The sequence below is a fragment of the Schistocerca serialis genome, chromosome 4, assembly GCF_023864345.2.
Source record: "Schistocerca serialis cubense isolate TAMUIC-IGC-003099 chromosome 4, iqSchSeri2.2, whole genome shotgun sequence".
NCBI lineage: Eukaryota > Metazoa > Arthropoda > Insecta > Orthoptera > Acrididae > Schistocerca > Schistocerca serialis.
This window is the reverse complement of record NC_064641.1, coordinates 524,695,379-524,718,283: the sequence shown is the minus strand read 5'-3', so window position 1 is coordinate 524,718,283 and position 22,905 is coordinate 524,695,379. Positions and strand designations below refer to the sequence as shown.

The 22,905-nt window shown below is 43.0% G+C and overlaps 1 protein-coding gene and 1 pseudogene across 1 annotated transcript in view; one reads left to right on the top strand and one right to left on the bottom strand.

Moving 5' to 3' along the window:
* The window catches only part of LOC126474586 (juvenile hormone esterase), a 163,040-nt gene that overhangs the window by 14,298 nt on the left and 125,837 nt on the right, over positions 1 to 22,905 (top strand). The gene's annotated exons all lie outside the window — the stretch shown is intronic.
* LOC126476251 (5S ribosomal RNA) lies at positions 8,873 to 8,990 on the bottom strand (annotated as a pseudogene).

Genomic DNA, 22,905 nt, shown 5'->3' with positions numbered 1-22,905 from the left:
TTTAGCAATAAGAATATCGTCAACATATGAAGTAATATTGTCTCGAAGATAAACAGGTAAAATTTCGCTTAAACTACGAATGAATGCTGCATAAGATACAGTAAGTCCAAACGGTAATTTCCGAAATCACTTTTGGGTAAAATAGTCATATCCGGTTATTCTTTACCGACTCTCTAGATAGATTGATAGTTGAAGAGTTGTTTTGATAGATACAAAGAATAGTAAAAGAGTAGGCAGCAGTGCAGAAAACTAAAAGGGAAATAGCACCACTACAGCTCGGGGCCCTGTGCACGCTACGGCACATATTCACTTAGTGTAGCGAATCCCCTGAGGACATTAATAGCCGCACATAAATTCCAGTTTGTGACTTATTGGCCAATTTGGTGGAAGTGCGTGCATAAATTGTTCTAACCATGAACATGGATGTATGTCATTCTTAGAATTGCGAAAGATCTTAAATTTCCGAACAGTTAAGAAGTGTTTATAGTCAAAGTTTTCTCCTCGTGGCGACAAAGACCTACCGCGTCTGTCCCTGTCCCAATGTCGATTATTGTCAAGTTCGCGCACCTGGCGCTCTCTTGTTGCTTCTCGTAAATGAAATAAATTACTTTCTTCAAACCTCTCTGCTATCTGTGATTCTAAATTTCTTCTGCTGTCTTTTCCTACAATTTCGCTTTCAATTTGTTTGACTTGCTTTCCTAACGCCTCAAATTCCCTTTTGACGCGTTCATTAAATTTTCCCTGATTTTCAACATGCTTATTTATGTTCTGGTAGTCTTCGGTTTCTACAAATGGCAATGGAGCTGTATCATCTGAATCTCTGTCCCCACTTAAAGTAAGACTTGTCAATTTATCTGAAATCTCCTCCACTCTTTCCGATAAGTCACCTACTTGTTCTTTCTGTTTATTAACCTCTTTCGTAAGTGTCGCGACTCGGGTTTCAGTATTGACACATTTAGTAGTTAACTGTTCATACTGTTGTGTTAGGTTATTTATTCTGTCATTTGGTACGGATTCCTCGATTCTTTCAGATATTTCTTCCTTACCGTGTGCACATTGTAAATTTAACTCTGAAAATTTTTGTACTATCACGCGATCTCTTTCTTCCTGTTCTCTATCCTGTTCCTTTTGTCTGATTTCTATTGAAATTAATCTATTATTGTGAGCATTCAAAATCGGTTGTACTTCTTCTCAAATTTCTTTCTTTAATTCATCTTTCATGTTTTTGAAGCATGTCCCTATTCGTGAGACTAACCGTGTTTCCATTGTTCCCATATCAGTTTCTAAACGTGTTGCCAAAGTTCCCATCTCTGTTTTAATTGTTCCTATTTGTGATCCCAGTGGGTCTAAGCGTGTTTCCATTGTTCCCATACCAGTTGTAATTGTTCCTGTTTTAATTGTTCCTATTTGTGAGTCTAACCGTGATCCCAAATTTAATATTGCACTCATCAACTGCTCCATGTTAGCTTGTTCGAAATTTTTTTCGCCCCTAACATTTCCCGTAAAACTAACTTCCTTCGTCATAGCAGTAAAGCTATCTGTGTTCGATAGTATTCCAGAATCTTCTGCCGTCAATCTCGTATTCTGAAAATGTTTTGATTGCGATAAATTTTGAATTGGTTCCGGACTATTTTCCCGACTTATTAAATTGTTTTCAACTTCATTATTCATCATACTGTTCTCCTGTGTTGGCGAGTTCGCCATGTTAACAATTTCGTCATTCTCACTATCCATCATTTTTGCCTTTTTCATCGATCGTGTAATCATTTACAAAACATACAAAACTCGTCACTATACTAAAATTACACACAATATGACATTTTATCACCAACAATACCATTCACACTAAATGCTTCCCTAAAACGCGATTAACGAACAATTGAAATTTTCATAATTGCACAAAATTGTCAAATGCGTATACAAGACATCAAAAATTAAATTCTGCAAAAATACCATTAGAAGAAAGACAAGACAACTACAAATGTTCATTACCAAATCTACACATGCAATATAGACTACAATTACTAAACTACGAATTACTACAACAATACTACTGTCTGCTATTTTTACTATCAGAAGATTCCAAGGGACGATCCGAAGCAGCGGTCGCCACGTGCATGGGGGCTTAATTAAATAAAATGAATGCAAATACTTTTTTGATTTAGTAGCTGTCTGTTCGGTTACGCAGTCTTGTAACCGGTTGGCCCTGACTGGTATTAGTACGCAGTCTGACTGCATATAATAACAACAAAGAACGAAAGAAAATTTCCGTTAACACAATTAATTAATTAAGTCCCCAGCAACTATAAAACCTAGGAAACAACAAGGCACAAGTGTCGCTGTTCTGTGTGTGGAAGTGTGATTCAACGTACACATCTGGCACGGTTCTTCCTCAATAAGACCAGATATTTTAAACACCATTTATACTGCAGTAATTAAAAAAAACAGAAATACTATAATTACACATAGAAACCAGAAATACAGTCTAATACAAGAACACGAGCCAGATGCTTTGTTGACTGAACCTGTGACCAAGAGGCATTATTGTTTAAGACATTGAAATAATGAAAAAAAAGGAATTTTTAACCTTCATATATATTGACGAAAAGCACACTCTGATCATTACAGCATCCCCAATCCAACAATATCTGGTGTCTAGCCCATCAAAACAATATCACAACATCTGAACAAGCACTCTCCATGGGAACTTCTCAACAACGACACACCACTGCTACATCTCAATAGCACTCTCCACCACGACTTCTCGACAAGAACTCTCCACTACCACATCTCAACAAGCACTGCCTACTGGTACTTCTCAATAAGCACTCTCCATTACCACATCTCAACAAACACTGCCAGTGGTGGCGGCTGAATAATACTCTTTGGCGCAATCTCTGGCTCTGTGACTCAGTGTAGCCACCTTTCATCCTATACAGATGAAACAAACTTTCCTAAATTCTCTCGACCACAATCTTCACAGGCTCATTCCATTCCATATCGCTCTGCACCGTTAAGCCCAGACATTTAAACTACATGACTGTGTCAGGCGTTCACTACTAATGCTGCGTGCGAAGATTAAGGAGTTGTTTTCCCTATTTATTTGCATTAACTTACATTTTTCTAGATTAAAGAGCCAGCTGCCATCAATCACACTAGCAAGAAAATTCGTCTAAGTCATCTTGTATCCTCCTCCCACAGTCACTCAACTTCGATACCTTTCCGTACGTCACAGCATAATCAGCGAAAAGCCACAGATTGCTGCCCACACTGTTTGCCAAATCTCGTATGTACACTCCTGGAAATGGAAAAAAGAACACATTGACACCGGTGTGTCAGACCCACCATACTTGCTCCGGACACTGCGAGAGGGCTGTACAAGCAATGATCACACGCACGGCACAGCGGACACACCAGGAACCGCAGTGTTGGCCGTCGAATGGCGGGCGCTAGCTGCGCAGCATTTGTGCATCGCCGCCGTCAGTGTCAGCCAGTTTGCCGTGGCATACGGAGCTCCATCGCAGTCTTTAACACTGGTAGCATGCCGCGACAGCGTGGACGTGAACCGTATGTGCAGTTGACGGACTTGAGCGAGGGCGTATAGTGGGCATGCGGGAGGCCGGGTGCACGTACCGCCGAATTGCTCAACACGTGGGGCGTGAGGTCTCCACAGTATATCAATGTTGTCGCCAGTGGTCGGCGGAAGGTGCACGTGCCCGTCGACCTGCGACCGGACCGCAGCGACGCACGGATGCACGCCAAGACCGTAGGATCCTACGCAGTGCCGTAGGGGACCGCACCGCCACTTCCCAGCAAATTAGGGACACTGTTGCTCCTGGGGTATCGGCGAGGACCATTCGCAACCGTCTCCATGAAGCTGGGCTACGGTCCCGCACACCGTTAGGCCGTCTTCCGCTCACGCCCCAACATCGTGCAGCCCGCCTCCAGTGGTGTCGCGACAGGCGTGAATGGAGGGACGAATGGAGACGTGTCGTCTTCAGCGATGAGAGTCGCTTCTGCCTTGGTGCCAATGATGGTCGTATGCGTGTTTGGCGCCGTGCAGGTGAGCGCCACAATCAGGACTGCATACGACCGAGGCAAACAGGGCCAACACCCGGCATCATGGTGTGGGGAGCGATCTCCTACACTGGCCGTAAACCACTGGTGATCGTCGAGGGGACACTGAATAGTGCACGGTACATCCAAACCGTCATCGAACCCATCGTTCTACCATTCCTAGACCGGCAAGGGAACTTGCTGTTTCAACAGGACAATGCACGTCCGCATGTATCCCGTGCCACCCAACGTGCTCTAGAAGGTGTAAGTCAACTACCCTGGCCAGCAAGATCTCCGGATCTGTCCCCCATTGAGCATGTTTGGGACTGGATGAAACGTCGTCTCACGCGGTCTGCACGTCCAGCACGAACGCTGGTCCAACTGAGGCGCCAGGTGGAAATGGCATGGCAAGCCGTTCCACAGGACTACATCCAGCATCTCTACGATCGTCTCCATGGGAGAATAGCAGCCTGCATTGCTGCGAAAGGTGGATATACACTATACTAGTGCCGACATTGTGCATGCTCTGTTGCCTGTGTCTATATGCCTGTGGTTCTGTCAGTATGATCATGTGATGTATCTGACCCCAGGAATGTGTCAATAAAGTTTCCCCTTCCTGGGACAATGAATTCACGGTGTTCTTATTTCAATTTCCAGGAGTGTATATAGCAAATAATAGCGCTCGTATCACACGTCCCTGGCGGACTTCTGACGATACTCTTGTCTCTGATGAACACTCGCCGTCGATAACAACATACTAGGTTCTCTTACATAACAAGTCTTCGAGCTACTCACTTATGCGAGGACCTGTTTCATATGTTCCTTCCTTCGTTAACAGTCTGCAGTGGGCACCGTGAAAAATCCCTTTCGGAAATGTAAAAATATGGAATCTGCCTGTTGCTCTTTATCCATAGTTCGCCGTATATCATGTAAGAGCAGATCTAGCTGAGTTTCGCACGAGCAAATTCAAAGATGCTACGCTAGGATCATAAGAGGATGGCATAGCGCGAATGAAACTCCAACAGAAATTCTGGAGTACGTTAATTGATTATCAGTGGAAGAAAGATGATATAATGTTTGCGAAACCTTGCCGTGTAAATTCAGGGAACCTGAAGACAGTGCGGCCTTTCTGCAGTCACCACAGCATATTTTGCGTAGGGACCGTGAGAATAAGAAAAGATACATGCCGAGGCATATAGGCAGCATGGAATAGGATACAAGTTCACTATATTGGGTAAAGTACGCTTCGCCATGCACTGTGCTATGGCTTACGGAGTATATATGCAGATGTAATACAAGAAAATCATTAACAAAGTTGGTATGTTCTCAGAACTATATCAAAATTGAAATGTAAATTTAAATTATGAAGTAAACACATTCCAGTCTACAGGAGTCACTCAGTCCATCAGTTTATAACGTGTAAAAAAATTTAGAAGCAGGCTCCTAATACATCGTAACCGATTTATTATGAAGTTCTGTTCTCGATGAACTGTTCAAAATTTAGATTTTAATAATTGTGTGGTGCTTCATGTAATCCAGTTGATCGAAACGCACGTAAGTCAATTATTTTTAAATGCCGTCAAAGAAAACGATTTCGCAAGTCAAGTTGACTTTTGAGTTATATTACTGCGTAAAATGAAAGAACATAACAAAAAAATATTTTACTGACGTCTTCTCTGTGCAAGGTGAGATATTTTCTATGTACCCTCATACTTCTTCGACGAGAAACAACAACTAAAAATTCACAAGTTTTGCTTTTTTAAAATATTTCCTTCTGTTACTTCTCACACGTACTTCCACCATTTAATTTCCAAAATTTCATCTAGCAGCTGTTTCTCAAAAATTACTGTATAAACCAGGGGTAAAGAACATTTTATCTACCGCTCACTTTTGTACGTCTGTTAGTTGTGAAATTTTCTAACTGTGCTGACCCCACGCCCCTCCTATTCGCATCCTCAACTGAGGATGATACGGCGGTCGGATGGTCCCGATGGGCCATTTGTGTCCTGAAGACGGAGTGCTACCATTTGCAGATTAGTGGTTATTTGTGAAGTTGCGAAGTAACTTTACTTTTTAAGATTTATAAAACGGAGTTACAGCAAGTTAAAAAATATTATAATAACTACATACCAAATATTTTATGTCAAAATTGTACGAAAACTTTGAAAATTATTTAAAACCGTTATCGTCTACCGCTCACCATGAAAGTTGTAGCACCAAACAGTGGGCGTTAGGGACCAGGTTGAATACCACGTAATCAGATGCAGCTCTTTCCAGTTCTTAAGAACGGTCAGTGGTCAGACGTGCTAATGACACTGAAGAATTATAGGAAAGGCTTTACGCTAAGTATAGTGTTCTTTAAAAAAAAAGTTCAAATGGCCCTGAACACTATGGGACTTAACATCTGAGGTCATCAGTTCCCTAGATTTAGAATTACTTAAACCTAACTAACCTAAGGTCAGCACACACATCCATGCCCGAGGCAGGATTCAAACCTGCGACAGTAGCAGCAGCGCGGTTCCGGACTGAAGCGCCTAGAACCGCTCGGCCACAATGGCCGGTTATCTTTTTTAAAACCAATCCATCCTCTAAAACGCAAAATATAGTGTTGGATGTTAGTATCTAATGTTTCTTCGACACAGAGTTAGCTCACTTGGTCAAGAACGTCAGAGGACTTTTTGAAGGACCTATTCTAGCATATGGTAAGTTCTGGAGATCACGGCAAACCTAAATTAGGATGGACATACGGGGATCTGAGTCCTGTACCTCACGAATACGCGTCCAGTATCTTAGGCCCCGTCCGTCCTCCCACTTCCTCCGAAGAAATTAAGGTTGACATAGCTACTTAATCTGCCGGGACCGGTGTCATGATGATTAAAACTCTTCTGCGTGCTGTACCGCGTCATTGCATAAAATACTTTAATTATAAACTTAAAACCAAGTTTCGATCGTATTACAACGGCCTTCCTCAGGGCAAGACCGGGTTTGGTGGTGCAAACGTAGCTCTATTTACTGCCGACGCAAGGTGTCACCAAGTCACATTTTTTGAAACTTTATTAGTCGTAGAATATAATAGGCTAGTCATGAAAGGGGGAGAATAGGAAAGAAGTAATTTGTGTGTTAGCCGGTCTGTCAGTGATTGGCGGCAGTCCGAAAATCAGCGCTTGGCTTCTGGTTGTTGATCGTATAATGCTCGCCCATTACGTCCTTAGCTTCATAGTAGTCTACCCGTAGATAGCGGGGTTGACGCTGATGCAACGTTTCTTGACTTCCGGAAAAGCTCTGGTTCAAGTTCACATTATCTTTTAGTAAACAAAAGCCGTCCTTATGGAAAATCACACAAGATACTTGACTAAATCAAAATATCATAGCAGACAGAACCGAATACGTCGTTCTCAATGTGCAGCCGAATTCGGTAACACTGTCACTCTTGAGGATGTGTATAAATTACTTTCCAACATTTAGCCCTCTGAGATGCTGCTACGCACAAAATCGTAGTAGCTACGAGAAGTAGTAGCAAATTAAAGAATGATAAATGGATAAGTGATGCTTGGTGTAAGTATTATCGGCTGAATCTAGGCGTATTCAAAGGTATTGCTCAATAGATATCAGGAAAACAGTGGCTTAAGGCAAATGACGAGTATATTCATTTCAAAGGGCACGGCCGATTTCTCTCTATCATTCTCCGGTCCGCAGTTGATTACCGTCTCTACTGACGTCGTCGTTGACGAGTTGCCAAATCTTAACATTCATTCCTTTCTTTCGTGGGAGTTTATGTAGCGATTGCTCTGTTTCCTTCACTACTTCCCACGCTACATGTAAGAGGAGGCTACATTTCGGTTAGCCCTCGTAGTATGCGTAAACATCTGAAACATGCACTTAGGATCAAGTACGTTACGGACACTGCTCACTGCGAAACCGAATAATGACTGGTGGCGTAGAGAGCAAGTACCGCTGTAAGAAAAGCGTGCATTGAAACAACAAAAGTCATGTAATACCTCCTAGTATGGAGTCGAACCTTCTTTCACCCGGCGTAGTACAGAAACTGAACGTAGCATGGACTCAACAAGCCATTGGCAGTACCCTGTAGAAATTCTGAGATATGCTGCCCCTGTAGCAGTCCATAGTTGCGAAAATGTAGCAGGTGCATGATTCTGTGCACGACCTGACCTCGATCATGTCCCATAAATGCTCGACGCATTCATTTCGGGCGATCTAGGTGGCCAAATCATTCGCTCTTGTAGTCCACAATGTTCTTCAACCAATCGCGAACTGCGGCCCGGTAACATGGCGCATTGTCACCCGTAAAAGTTCCATCGTTGTTTTGGAACACGGAAGTCCATGAATGGCAGCAAATGGTATTTAGGTAGACGAACATAACCATTTCCAGTCAATGATCGGTTCAGTAGGACCAGAGGACCCAGTCCATTCCATGCAAACATAGCCTACACTATTATCGAGCCATTACCAGCTTGCGTGGTGACGTTGACAACTTGGGTGTCTCCGCCACACTTGAACGCTACCATCAGCTCTTACCAACTGGAATCGGCACTCATCTGACGAGCCCACAGTTTTCCAGTTGTCTAGAAAAAAAAAAAAAAATCCTCCCAAACAAGCCATGAAGGCCCAACAGTACCGACCGGCCGCCGTGTCATCTTCAGCCCATATACCTCACTGGATGCGGATATAGAGGGGCATGTGGTCAGCACACCGCTCTCCCAACCGTATGTCAGTTTCCGAGACCGGAGCCGCTACTTCTCAATCAAGTAGCTCCTCAGTTTGCCTCACAAGGCACAAGGGCCGAGTGCACCCCGCTTGCCAACAGCGCTCGGTAGACCGCATAGTCACCCATCCAAGTGCTAGCCCAGCCCGACAGAGCTTAACTTCGGTGATCTGACGGGAACCGGCGTTACCACTGCGGCAAGGCCGCTGGATCCAATCGTCTACGGTCTAACCGGTATGGTCACGAGCCTAGGAGCGGCGTGCTGCAGGCAATGTTGTGCTGTTAGCAAAGGTACTTACGTCGATCGTCTGCTGCTACAGCCCATTAATGCCAAATTTCGCCACATTGTGCGAACGGATACACTCGCCGATCGTACCACATTGATTTCTGACGTTATTTCACGCAGTTTCGCTTCTCTGTGAGCACTGACAACTCTATGTATAGTTAAATGAAGGCCGTCGGCCACTGCTTTATCCGTGGTGAGAGGTAATGTCCGAAATGTGGTCTTTTCGGCACACTCTTGACACAGTGAATATCGGAATATTGAAATCCCTAACGATTTCCGAAATGGAGTGTCCTATGCGCCTGGCTCCACCTACCATTCTGCGTTCAAAGACTGTTAATTACTGCCGTGCGGCCACACTCACATCGGAAATATTTCCACATGAATCACCTGTGTAGAAACGACAGCTCCTCCAAACGACGCTGCCCTTTTATACCTTGTGTACGAGATACTACCGCCATCTGTATATGTGTACACCGCTATCCCGTGCATTTTGTCACCTGAGCGTAGAAGGAGAGCAGAGCCGTTTGGAGAATCATTCCAGCGACGATATGAACCGAAAAATGAGGAAATCTGCTGACGTAGTGGACTTTGACAAAGGAAGGATTGTTATGGCCAGGTGCATGGAATCGAGCTCTCTAACGGTTGTTTTTTTGGCTGTTTGTGGGGTCTCGGTCTTGAAGTCTATGGAAAATGGTTGAAGAACGGTGAAACCATCAGAGGGCGACAATATGTCAGACGCCTATACCTCTTCACAGAATTTGAATGTCGGACGCTTGCCCTCTCTGCAATGCTGGATATGTAGTGATTGGTCGCAGATCCGACGACACAGTACAATGTTGGTGCATAAACAAGTATTTCCAAGCACGCTTTTCAGCGGACATTGCTGAACATGGGGTTGGGCAGCAGACGACTCCTAGGAGAACTGCAGACGGAACGGAATGCTTATGTTAACAGGTCTTGTAAAATAGAGCAACACAAGAGAAAGCCTTTTAAAGGTATAAAAATACACCGTGTATTGTTTCCTAACTCACCTTACTAGCAAATCACTTAAAACACTATGTTACGTATTTTTTACATTTTTTGCGAAGAAATCCATATATGTATTTCCCCCATTGCCCCATCCACGAGGCAGAATGGAACAAGGCAATTTTTTGGGAAATTTTTACATGAACGTGGAAATTATTAGGAATATCATCTTAAAATTAAAGACATAAAGTTGTTTAACGATTTTGACTAAACAATATGGAATTTAAGAAGAATCGTTAGCAATAAGAAAATATTTTAATGTCATTTTGAAAAATGGACAATTATTTATAATCCTTAATACCAGATCACTGTTACTGTTATTCTTACTGTTATTTTATTGAATCCTATAGCTCATGCACCAAGTGTATTTTCTGGCTTGAAAATAGCCAGTTTAGGATGGCTAGTAATAAGCACAATAACCCAGTTCTGCCCAGCTATGTCAGTTTCTTTGTCAAATCTGTGTGCTAAAGAATTTCTTTCTTCTGGCTGAGAAGCTAATGACTTGTCAATTAGACGTTTCATCCTTGGACTAAATGTCTCCTCTCTATCTCCCCCCCCCCCCTTTTCCCCGTAGGAATGCTACCACCTCGTCTGTTTGTTTTACAGCGAACACATTTTTAAACATTCTACTGGGTGTTTCAAGAAGGACTGTACAACTTTGAAAATTCATATAAATTAATTCATAATATCTACAGAGGTGGTTGTAATGTCAGTTTGTAGAGAAATACATCAAGTTTTGTGTAGCGTAGTTCGCCAGTGCAGAATCGCACGGTAAGGAGCGCTAGCGTTAAAGATGGCTGCCTTTATTCGACCCGAGCGTGCTAGCTGTGTGTTTTGGTTTGAGGAATCGAAGTCGGCGACAGCAGTTCAGCGTAACTTCCGAACCAAGTACGCTAAAGATCCTCCTAGTAGACTTACAATTTATGAGTGACATAGACGTTTTGTAGAAACAGGGTGCTCAGTAAGACATGAGAAATCATCAGGTCGTCCAAGCACATCTGACGACATCGTTGAGCGAGTAAGACAACGTTTCGTCAACAACCCTACTAAATAGACCCGGCGTTCATCTTGCGAACTCTAGATCCCACGAACGACTATTTGGCGTTTGTTGAGGAACCGTTCGCATTTGAAACTGTACAGATTGACGATCGTATAAGCAAATAAGGACACTGATAAAATTGCTCGCAAGAACTTCTGTGCCGACATTTTAAATGGATTACATCAGAACGAACATTTCTAGGACAAAATCATCTTTTCTGACTAGTTGATTTTTCACTTCAGTGGCGGGGTTAACACACATAACTGTAGGATTTGGGACAGTGATAATCCAAATCAAACATTGCGACATATTCGTGACAGCCCTAAACTGAACGTTTTTTGTGCATTGATCAGGAACAGAGTGTACGGCCCCATTTTTTCATGAAAGAACCATTAACGGGATAGTCTACCTCGATATGTTGCAACAATGATTGATACCGCTGATCGAAGAGGATAACTAAGAACGGAATGTTTAGTTCATGCGAGATGGTGCACCACTCCTCTACCTGATGACGTCCTGGATTTTCCCAGTGATCGTGATGCGCCAATTGCATGGCCTCCATGTTCCCCAGGACTGACACCACTTGATATTTTTTTTAAATGTGGATTCATCAAGGGTATCGTGTTTGTACCTGATGTTCCGGCTTCTCTACCTCAACTTAATGCACGAATTTATGCTGCCACTGAGCAAGTTACACCTGAAATGCTACAGAAAGTGTGGGAAGAAATTGACTTCCGACGGAATGTGTGCAGGATAAGCAACGAAAGCCACATACAGCACCTTTTGTTTAATGTAGATAAACTTGATCTGTTTTCCTACAAAGTATCACTAAACCCAGCTCTGTATCTTCTCTCAACAAATTTAAATGAATTTTTAAAGTTGTAAAAGACCTTTTCGAAACACTGTATATGATTTGTCAACTATATAGTAGGGATTATTTTTACCTTTAGGAATGTCTCTATACAACGTTATTAATTTAATATTCAATTGCTGTGTACACTGATTATCCAAAACATTACGACCACCAACCTAATACCGATAATAAACCCGTCCAAGCGATAGCAGCGTCACCTAACGAGGAATGACTGCTAGTCAGACACACGCACGGTGAATGCGGCATTAGTGAGAGTACTGTCCGTATGTAGAATGGGGAAGGCGTGCATTCTATCGAGGGCAGATTGTGACGGCCAGGAGGCTCAGCACAAGCATTTAGGTTAAGTAGTGTGTAAGCTTAGGGACTGATGACCTTAGCAGTTAAGTCCCATAAGATTTCACACACATTTGAACATTTTTGAACAAGCATTTCGGAAACTGCGCGACTTGTCGGGCGTTCGAGGAGTGTCTTCAACACGTGGCGAAACCAAGGTTAAATCACATCCAGACATCGCGGGGTTGGGCGGAAACCCTTCATTACAGACGTCGGATGTCGTAGGCTGGGCAGACTGATAAAACAGGATAGGCAGCGAACTGTGGCGGAACTAACATCAGATTTTAATGCTGGGCAGTGTACAAATGTATATGAACACACGGCGCATCGAACACTCCTAACCGCCGATCACTCCACAGCCGATGACCCATGCATGTGTCCATGTGAACACCACGATATCGGCAACTACGACTGAAATGGGTTCTTGACCATCGGCACTAGACGTTGGTACAGTAGCAGAGCGTTGAACTGTCTGGTGAGAATTCCGACACCTTCTCCATCACGCCTATGGGAGGGCGCGAATCCTTCGTCTTCCTAGGGAACAGCTCCTTGACACCTGAACTGAGGGATGCAGACAAGCTGGCGGCGGCTCCGTTATGCTTTGGGGAATATTCACGTGGGCATCCACGGGTCTAGTGGAGCTCGTCCAAGGCACTTGGTTCAAATGGTTCAAATGGCTCTGAGCACTATGGGACTTAACATCTGTGGTCATCAGTCCCCTAGAACTTAGAACTGCTTAAACCTAACTAAGCTAAGGACATCACATACATCCATGCCCGAGGCAGGATTCGAACCTGCGACCGTAGCGGTCACGCTGTTCCAGACTGAAGCGCCTAGAACCGCACGGACACACCGGCTGGCGTCCAAGGCACTATGACGACCGAGGTGTACCGCACACTGCTTAAAGATCAGGTACATCCCTTCATGACGGTCAAGTTCCCTGATGGCAGTGGCATTTTTCAACAAGATAGCGCGCCATCTCACATAGCCAGGAGTGTAATGAACTGGTTCGAAGAACGCAGTAGCTAGTTCCAATTGATATACTGGTCACCAAACTCTGCCAGATCTGAACCCGATCGAACGCTTTTGGGATTTGATTGAACGTGGCGTCAGAGCTCATCGGCACTCTCCCCGGAATTTTTGGGTTTTAGGTGTGCAGATGTGGTGCCAACTCCCTCCAGCGATCTACCAAGGCCTCATTGTTTCCATGCCACGACACACCGTGGGACACTATCCCATTCAGCCCCGTCCCATTCCGACCCAAGAGCACATTTCAGATTAACAATTTTTATGGAACATAATGACTGACACATTTAAACGTAAGTAACAGACGCATTTAAATGTATTATGTTACTGGTGTATAGCGAATGGGACGCACTTTAAGATTACTTGTCATTTAAGTACATACAGTTAAGAATTAACATTTTATCTTTCGTTTAAGTTCGTCAAAAGTTATAAGAAAAAGCAACTGGAAACTGGAAACTTACACATCCCACTATAAATAAGCTAAAATCGCTATCGCACCTTCCCTTCCATTTACTGACATTGTCACTATAATAGACCAGCATTCTCCAGTCTAGAAAACAGCAGAATGGGTTCGGTCCATGGATCAGTGTAAACGTGTCGCCTGATCGGAGGAGTCGCGGTTCTTGTTACACCAGATCAATGGCCGTGTCCTGATATAGTGTCACCCAGCCGAACGGCTACTCGAAACATGCACCGCGATTCGGACGGGGGGCGTCGGGGACAGTATTACGCTGTAAGTACACTCACCTGGTCTTCCATTGGACCTGTGATAGTAATCGCAAACACCAAGATAGCTGTCGTCTATGTGAACATTATTGCGGACCACCTGAATCCCTTTATGCCTGATGTCTTCCCCATAGGCTATGGTATTTTCCAGCAGGATAACAGTCCGTGTCAAAAGGCAGGAATAGTGCTACAGTGGTTTGAGAAGTACGGTACAGAATTCATGTTGTTGTCTTCTTCACTAGATTCACATAAACTGAATCCGATGGAACACATCTGGGACACTCTGCGCTCTCAAACCACCGGCCCGTAATTTACGGGACCTGTGCGTAGATAGCTTGTGCCACATGCGCCAGGGAATGTACCAAAGACTTGTCGAATCCTCGTCACGCAGATTATCTACTGCATCAGTTTATAAAGATGGACCAACAAGCTTTTAAGCAGGTGGTCTTAACGTTTTGGGGCAGCAGAGTATCCTCGCCATGTACATGTAAGCGCATAGTGTCTGGCGAACGTTTCTCTGTGCTGTCATCATAATGAATGGAAAATCCACTTCGTATTCCCAACGAGTTTTGCACAGTCTACGGGAATTCCTTGACATATTCCATGTGATGGTAGCATTGCCTTTGCATTCTGCAAACCTGTTACTAGATTTCAAGTCTGTATGTGTGTTATGTGGGTGAGTGTTAAGACTGATTGTGCATCATGCTGTTGTTTGCGTTGCCTTGGATAAGTATTTGTTGTCACAAGGAGTGAAAAATAATTTTGATGCTGGCCTGCTTTAGCACTTTGGGTTACAGCTACGTATCTAACATATTAATTCCATTGGAGAATAATTTCAGTTTGTTTATAACCATTAGTGTAGGATGTATATAAATTGCACAATATAATCGTTCAGGAAACAAATACTCACACGATTTGAATAAACCACGAATGAAATTTATAGAAAACAAGAAACAAAAACAGATATACAGTATGTTAGTGACAGAACTACTTATCAGCAACATTCTCGTGGAAAATATTTCGTTGCAATATAAACAAAGCATAAAATTTGTATGAGCAGTTTACTGGATGTGTTGTGACACTGTATTGAAAATTATATTTAATTAAAACTGTGATCTATTCTACATTAGTCAAGCAGCTGGAGCGATTTTTCATTGTCATCATTTTCCTCTAGTGGCAAATAAATTTATTCGAATTAATATACTACTCACTGGCTTCGACGTCAACTTTACTATTAAACAAGACTATACGCTACCAGAGCGACGCATGCAGTTGCAATGTGAAAAATATTTTCATTACACGCGAGTGCAGGTATGTACTATGTACTGTGTGCCTCTGTATGGAAAAGATGCTAAGCTCGAAGCTGGCTAGTAGATATTTAATTTGAATAAAATTATTTGTTTTAAGCGGAAAACAACAACTTATAAAATTTTTATCGAAGGTGCGAATATATTTTAAACGAACAGCCTCTCGATGGCGTTTCTATACTGAATAACAGTTCCACGTTACTCTAGCACGGGGCATTTAAGGGACAACTAGATCGCTCCACCGAATCACATAAATTTCTTGTTTGGCTTCAATTAGGTGCGAGTGGCAATCGGAGCTTCGTTTGAAATAATTCACAATTTTCATCAAACCATTAACGGACTATGCCTAAAGAGTGTATGCTGCGTCGTTCTGTTGCTACCCCAACTGCTGTAAGTCACTAAGTTGTCAACTAACCTTATAAACTGTAAGCAGACCATGTCCTCCCATCAAAACCACGGAAATACAAAATTAGACTGATTAGAGCCCACAGGGAGGTTTATGACCAATCATTCTTCCCGCGAATCAATTGTGAGTGGAACAGGAGAAGGGGCAAATGACAGTGGTACACAGACTGTCCTTCGCCACACACCGTCAGATTGCTTGTGGAGTATAGTTGTAGATGTAAGTGTAGTTGTAGGAATCTGGAAATCCATCCCATGTATTTACGGAGCCACGACACATCTGACTGTCTGACAAACACGAGACGCTATCTTGTGTACCTCTGATTTAATAAGCTAATACTAGCAGCTTTAAGCAACAGATATAGCATCTTATCCCACCAGACTTAACTGCCTAAGCCAAGGACGTACTGCACACGGTTTCCAGGTTTCTGCGTGTTATGTGTGACTTTCTTGAGGTTTTATAGTACTATATGGCACGGAAGCTAATGCATGTCTTACCACGCTGTTAAATTCATGTGCTTCTGCTCGGATTTTTCATGGTAGTACACTACTACAGCATGTTCGGCTTACGGAACTGATTATTCAGGACAGTGCACTCCCTTACCTGAGTGGTCAGCATGCGTGAGTGCAATTCAGCGAGTCCGGCTTCGATTCCCGGCCAGGGCAGAGATTTTCTCCGCTGGGGGACTGGGTGTTGTGTTGTCCTCAACATCATTTCATCGTCACTGATACGCATGTGGCGTCAACTGGATGGACTTGCAATTCAGCCGCCGAACTTTACCAGGTGGGGACTCTCGACCACCAATGCCAATTTCAGTTCGGACAATAATCGTTAATCGTCCTTGGTGGCGGTCATGAGTTAGTCTTAGGAGATTGTTTGTTTGACTTCAGTGCGGTACACAAGTGGCTTCTTGATTTGGAGCATTCCAGTATCAGCTGAACATTCAATCTGTAATATCCTAACCGTCTCTGTAATATCCTAACCGCCTAGTAACCACTAAGAGCTCCGTTCCAACTCACCTCTATAGTGTTCCTGTCAGGACTGCAAAGCACGCCAGCATGAGTCGGGTATATGATAATTACAGACTGGATTATCATAAAAACACGCAAATATGCATAAAAATGCTTAAAACTGTACTAAAAGTGTCGAAATATGCAAGATTAAATAATTAAAAAAAACATGGTAGTTACTGCGTGCATTATATCTGGAAGTCGAACCTTTGCGTATAAATTACGAGGAAGAGCGGTGGTCACGCGAAAAATCGGTGCATTTAAAACGCTGATATCATTTTCTGAATGCTTTCTGGTAGAGGTTAGGGAGGCGGCCTTTCTAGGATTATTTTCTAAAAGTTTGCAAAATGGGGACGCATACCGTGTTACAAAAATGGTTCCTCCTTTGCTTTTGTTGTCTGTGACAAGCGGATACAACGCGAGTGAGTCGCAGTGAAACAGTCCATATGTACAGGACCAATTTCGAGATAAATCGCACGCAGAAGGGGACGCTCAAAAACTCCGTAATATTTTATTTAAAAAACAACATACAATCATGAATATTTTTGAACAGCATTAACTTTTAATTAATTTTACATTTTTCTACTGTTGTGAACATAAACGACCAAGCACCATTCCAAATCTTCGATAACTCAAAACATTTTTATAAGCAGAAAAGGACCGTTCTACATCAACTGAGGCAACTGGGCAGTATATGAATTTGGCTGCTATGTTGGCACTTACTGTTTCTGGTAAAATTTCACCCATCCCATTGATAAAACTAATAATTTGGCACAGGGGTTCAAATCCTGGGTTATTGTTTAAGATGTTTTCAAACTTTTTAGTTTCTTGGAAACACCTCCGGCAATGACGAATTCACTAGAATAATTTTATTCGTTAACTGAATATATTCATTCAACACCTTGAGTTTTAAGTCTTTTAGTACCTGCAGGTATATGGAAAACTGAGTGCTAATCACAGCAACGTCTTTTTTCATACAGGAATCATTAAAACCTTCTTTGCACTGGGAAACTGCCAAAGTCGTCTACTACCCCTCTAATGCCCTCGAAATATTCATTGTAAAACAACACGGCTTCGACCCACGTACACCAACGAGTTACCACTAGTTCGGGAGGTAAAGGCCCATTTGGTAGTTTTTGTTTGTAGGTTTGGATGCGAGCAGGAGCCTTTAGAAACACTTCCTTTGTGGATGAAATAAGTTTGTTTACATTCGCAAAGTGGAATGTACTTCTCCAGCAAAACGATGTACTCTATGAGCAAAGCACGTCACATGAATCAGATTGGGATAAAATACTCGGAGGGCTTTCCCTGATTTGATTATATGGGGAACAGCATCTGCAATAAACGCAAACGCCCTTTTATCTGCAGAAGATTCTGGAAATAGTTTTCCAATATCCTGATTCACAAAGCTGGCGATCATAGAATGATTTACTTTTTGAAGTTCTTTGCAGGCCGCTAAATAGGAAGAAGGAGGGTCTTCTTTTAAAGCACCAACAATTAAATTTGCAATATGAAGGCGACAAGTGTCTGTAGTTTCATCAGCTGAGATCCAGTTAATGCTGCCCTTGAGTTCATTGCGTATTTCTTCCAGAACATTTACGTAGATTGTCGGTATGTAATTTTAACGCAATGTTTATTGATCTGGTATATTTTGATTTAAGCAATATTTGCGCAGGAAGTCTTTGAGGATAGGGTTTGTGAAGTTTGTGAAGAGGAATATTGCTTGCATTGAATTCTTCACTTAGATCCATATTAAACCAACTCTTTTTGTTACCTTTGGAGAAATCCCTGCTACTGCAACTTGCTGTTGTCAGAAGCTGTTGTCGTGGTCTCTTCTTCTGCATTCCTGCGATATGACGACTTGTCTTGACATGCTGGTCTATTTGAAACTTTTTTTTGCACTAAACGTTTTTCTCACAAACTCGACAACGTAAAACAATTCGTCGTATGTAAATGTTCCAGGATGGTCAGCTATCCAGGAAACAACGTTTCTTTTTTCGGGTGGCATGGCGCACAACACGTTTCACACTGTAAGTCGTAAGCAAGTTCAACTGTGTACAAGTGAGCAGAAAGCTAAACTGAGACAACGGACTTGCGACTAAGCTTGCGTAGTTCAATTGTTGCCGACGCGTACGGTATGACAGCGAAGGGGATTAACCGTGGGTGCGTGCGCCGGAGCATCGACTGTCTGCCTGTTCCTGTTCTGTAATGATTTCGCTAGGGTAGCAGTCTCTCGGTTATCGATTGCACGCAGTTCTAGGTCGCGGTCAATCTGTGAGACATCAAAACTAGATCGAGCTAGAGACCGCTTGTCAAATTTTTTAAAATTTTGTAAACAAAGAGCGAAAGTAAGAATCGTCATTAGTTTTTTGTTAAATATGCAATAACCGGTGAAAAGGATTCGAATATGCAAATACATATGCAACATGCAAATGCATATAATCCGGTCCCTAATGATGATACTTTCACGGTTTGTACAAAAATATGGGAACACCGAGAAAAACGCATGCTTCAACATAATTCAGATGCTGGCCAATCCTGCAGGATGCGCTGTTGTATTTGACCACGGACGCTGCCTGTGCGACGTCCTCCGTATGTCGCGAGTGCCAGTTGTTCTCAGAACAGTGTTCTGTCTGGTTGTGAGTGTGCTATGTCGGAGCTACGTGAACTCCAACGTGGCAACATTGTTGGTGCTCATACGGTGGGCGCCTGTGTAATGAAGGTAGCAGAAGGGTTCTGTGTTTCGAGGGGCACCACATCGAAATTTTATACCGCACACAACGAAAGAAAACATCATCAGCTAAGTCACAACGCGGCCGCATAAGTGTGTTGGGTGATAGTGGCAAACGGTCATTAAAAAGGATTGTGGAGAAAACCAAGGGGACGACAGCTGCAAGTGTCACTGCAGAACTGAATGTTACACTTGGGAACCTTGCCAGAACAAAGCAAGATGAAGGGGGCTCCATAATCTGCGAATCGTAGGGCGAGATGGAATTTTAAAACCACACGTCAGTGATGCAAGTATCCACAACAGGAAAATGTGATCCCGAAGCTTTAAAACTTGGACAGTCGAGCAATGTAGGAACGTCAATTGGTCGGATGAGTCTTCTTTCACACAGTTTCCAACTTTCGGCCGAGTTTACATCCCAAGAGTGTAACATGACGGGAGTTCGGTGATGTTTTTGCAGCCATATGATGGTATTCCAAGGCCCCCATATTTACTCTGCATGTGGCGTTACTTCTAAGGTTTATGTGACCACTTTGGCTGATCTGGTGTATTAATTGTACAATTATTGTCCCCAAATAGCGATCCCGTATTCCAAGAGGACAAGGCACTGTCCGCACATCTCGCATCATCGAGGACTCGTTCTGTGAGCACGAAGATGAATTGTCACATCTGCCATGGCCACCACAGTCACCAGACCTCAGTATTATTGAGCCTTTGTGGTCTAATTTGGAGAGAAGGGTGCGTGATCGCCGTGCACCTCCATCATCCTTAGCTGAACTTACCACGATTTTGCAGGAAGAATGACGTAAGAATCCCATGGAGACCATACAGGACCTGCATTTATCTTTTCCAAGACGAGGAAACTAGTTTGAATGGCAACGGTTTTCTTACACAGTACTAAGAATGGCAATGCGCTATGTTTTTGGTGTGTCCATATTTTTGGCCACCCCTATATTCCAAAATGCCTTTCTTACATAAATAAATAAAAAGTTAGGACAAATCGCGGTATTATGCGCACGAAAGACAGGTGTGCAAATTCGCCTCGCAGTCCGGCACAGGCTACTTCAGTTGACAAGTTACTGCGTAACGAATACTTACCTACGGCTGGAACCTATAGGAAAAAAATTATTTGACGTTAATAATCGAACGCATACCCTGCTACAGAAGAGAAAAATGTCAACGTCATATTGTTCTATCACCATAGTATTTTCTTTAAATAAATGATTTTCTTATTGAATTTTGCTTCGGTACATGAAGTACCTTTTCAGTTGTACGAAAACTTTAATCGGGCGTTCCAAGTTACGCATCCAGGGATGTAAGCAGCGATACTTCATATAAGGAATGAAAGCTTCTTAAGCGGCCTAGACGAAAATTAATTATTTGAAGTCCATTTGGTTGCAGAGTCATATGTAAAATTTGTTTCCTTTATTAATAGTCTGTAATGACTGGTGTAAGCAAGAAGGGAGAAAGATAAATTCGTTCGCATGCTGCTGCCTTCCTAGAATGTGGAAGTGGGTGCCCAGCCGATCCTGGAATACTGTACACCATTTCCTAAAGGTGGAACTCAAAATGGTGAAAATTACCTGAAGGTAACTTGGTAAGAAGTCGAAACTGGTAACCTGAGGCTGAAACACAGGGCTACTATAAATGACTTATTCGATTTCAAAGTTCAGATTTTCGATAGTATTGTATGTAATATGTTTGACGCATGAATTCAACCGTGAATTCACCGAGTTTGCATTGTGGCCACTCGTTGACTTTATGAGTGCAGTGCCTTGACAAAATGGCGACAAAGCAAGAAAAGAGTTTGTGTGTATTGGAATATGGGAGATGTTTATCTGTTATAACAATGCAGCGTACATTCAGAAGGAATTATGAAATGAACTGTCATGTAAACACAACATTGTGCATTGTTATTGAAAACTGAGGGTCATTAGTTGTCTCTTTAAACAGAAAAACACCGGTCGACCCCATGTGCCAGATACAACCTTCGAGAGGGTGAGGTACAGTTTCGTATGCAATCCGAAAAATGACAGTCTGCGCCAACCCGAACTCGGAATACCGCAGCAGGCTGTGTGGAAGATTTTGCAATGGATGTTAAATTTCGAACTGTACCGTCTGCCGCTCATGCAGCCATTAAAACCAGAAGACTAAGGTCGGCAGCTTCGATTTTGCGTCACAGCGCAGGAAGAAATTCAGCGTAAATATTTCGTCTCCAAGATAATACTCAGCTACGAAATAACATTCCATTTACCTGGAAAGCTTAATCGACACGATGTGAGAGCGTAAAACAGTGAAAATCCTCATGAAGTTGTAGCACATGGACGAAGGTTGTTTTCAGTGCGATGTCACAGAGGAAGCTGTACGAGCCGTTTCATTTCTGTAAGAAGACTGTGACGGGTACCTTTTATCTTGATGTGTTGCAGTTGTAGTGGTCTCCTTCATTGACTGCTGATTTCGAGAATTTTATCTTCCAGCAAGACCAGACACCTCTCATTGGGGCACAGATGTTCCCAGCTACCTAAACGACACACTTGCGCATCGGTGGACTAGCCGTAGTAGGAAAGACGACATGGCTCTCTTCCCTTGGTCACCGCCCCGCAGTCTGAGGCGTCTTGTCACGTTTCGCGCGGCTTCCCCAGTCGGAGGTTCGAGTCCTCCCTCGGGCATGGGTGGGTGTGTGTGTGTGTGTTGTCATTAGTGTAAGTTAGATTAAGAAGTGTGTAAGCTTAGGGACCGATGACCTCAGCAGTTTGGTCCCATAGAAACTTACCACAAATTTCCAAATTTTTCCTTGGTCCCCCAGGCCGCATGACCTAACGGCTCGTGTTCTCCTTAGGGATAGATTAAGAACCGTGTTTACGTACCCCGATTACCAAGAACACTGGAAAAACTCTGAGAATGCATCAATGCTGCTGTGAGGACCATTGACAGGATATTGCTACGTATGATGTGGAACGGACTGACTCCCCCTTGGACGTGTGTCGTTTGAAAGGGGCATTCATAGAAGATTTTTAGTGTGCAAAATGCAAACCTGGGGAGTTTACTGTTCGGTTCATGCATCAATCATAATTGTACACGTAATATTTTGGAAAATAAAGGGCTCTGAAAACGAATTAATCGTTTATAGTAGCCCAGCACACGACAAAAACAAAAGAAAGGCATAGTCTTTCTTAATATTAAGTAATTTCATTGTGGGGGTGTCATCAACCCAAAGGCTGGTTTGAAAGCGGCAGTGCTGTACTGGGCAGAGTCCAATTGGAGGTCGTGTGCCATTGTCTTCCTCTGACCTTTGAACTAAGTTACCCAGCCATTACCCAGCCATTTACACGGGGACTTACAGTTTAACATGAACTCTTAACCAGGTG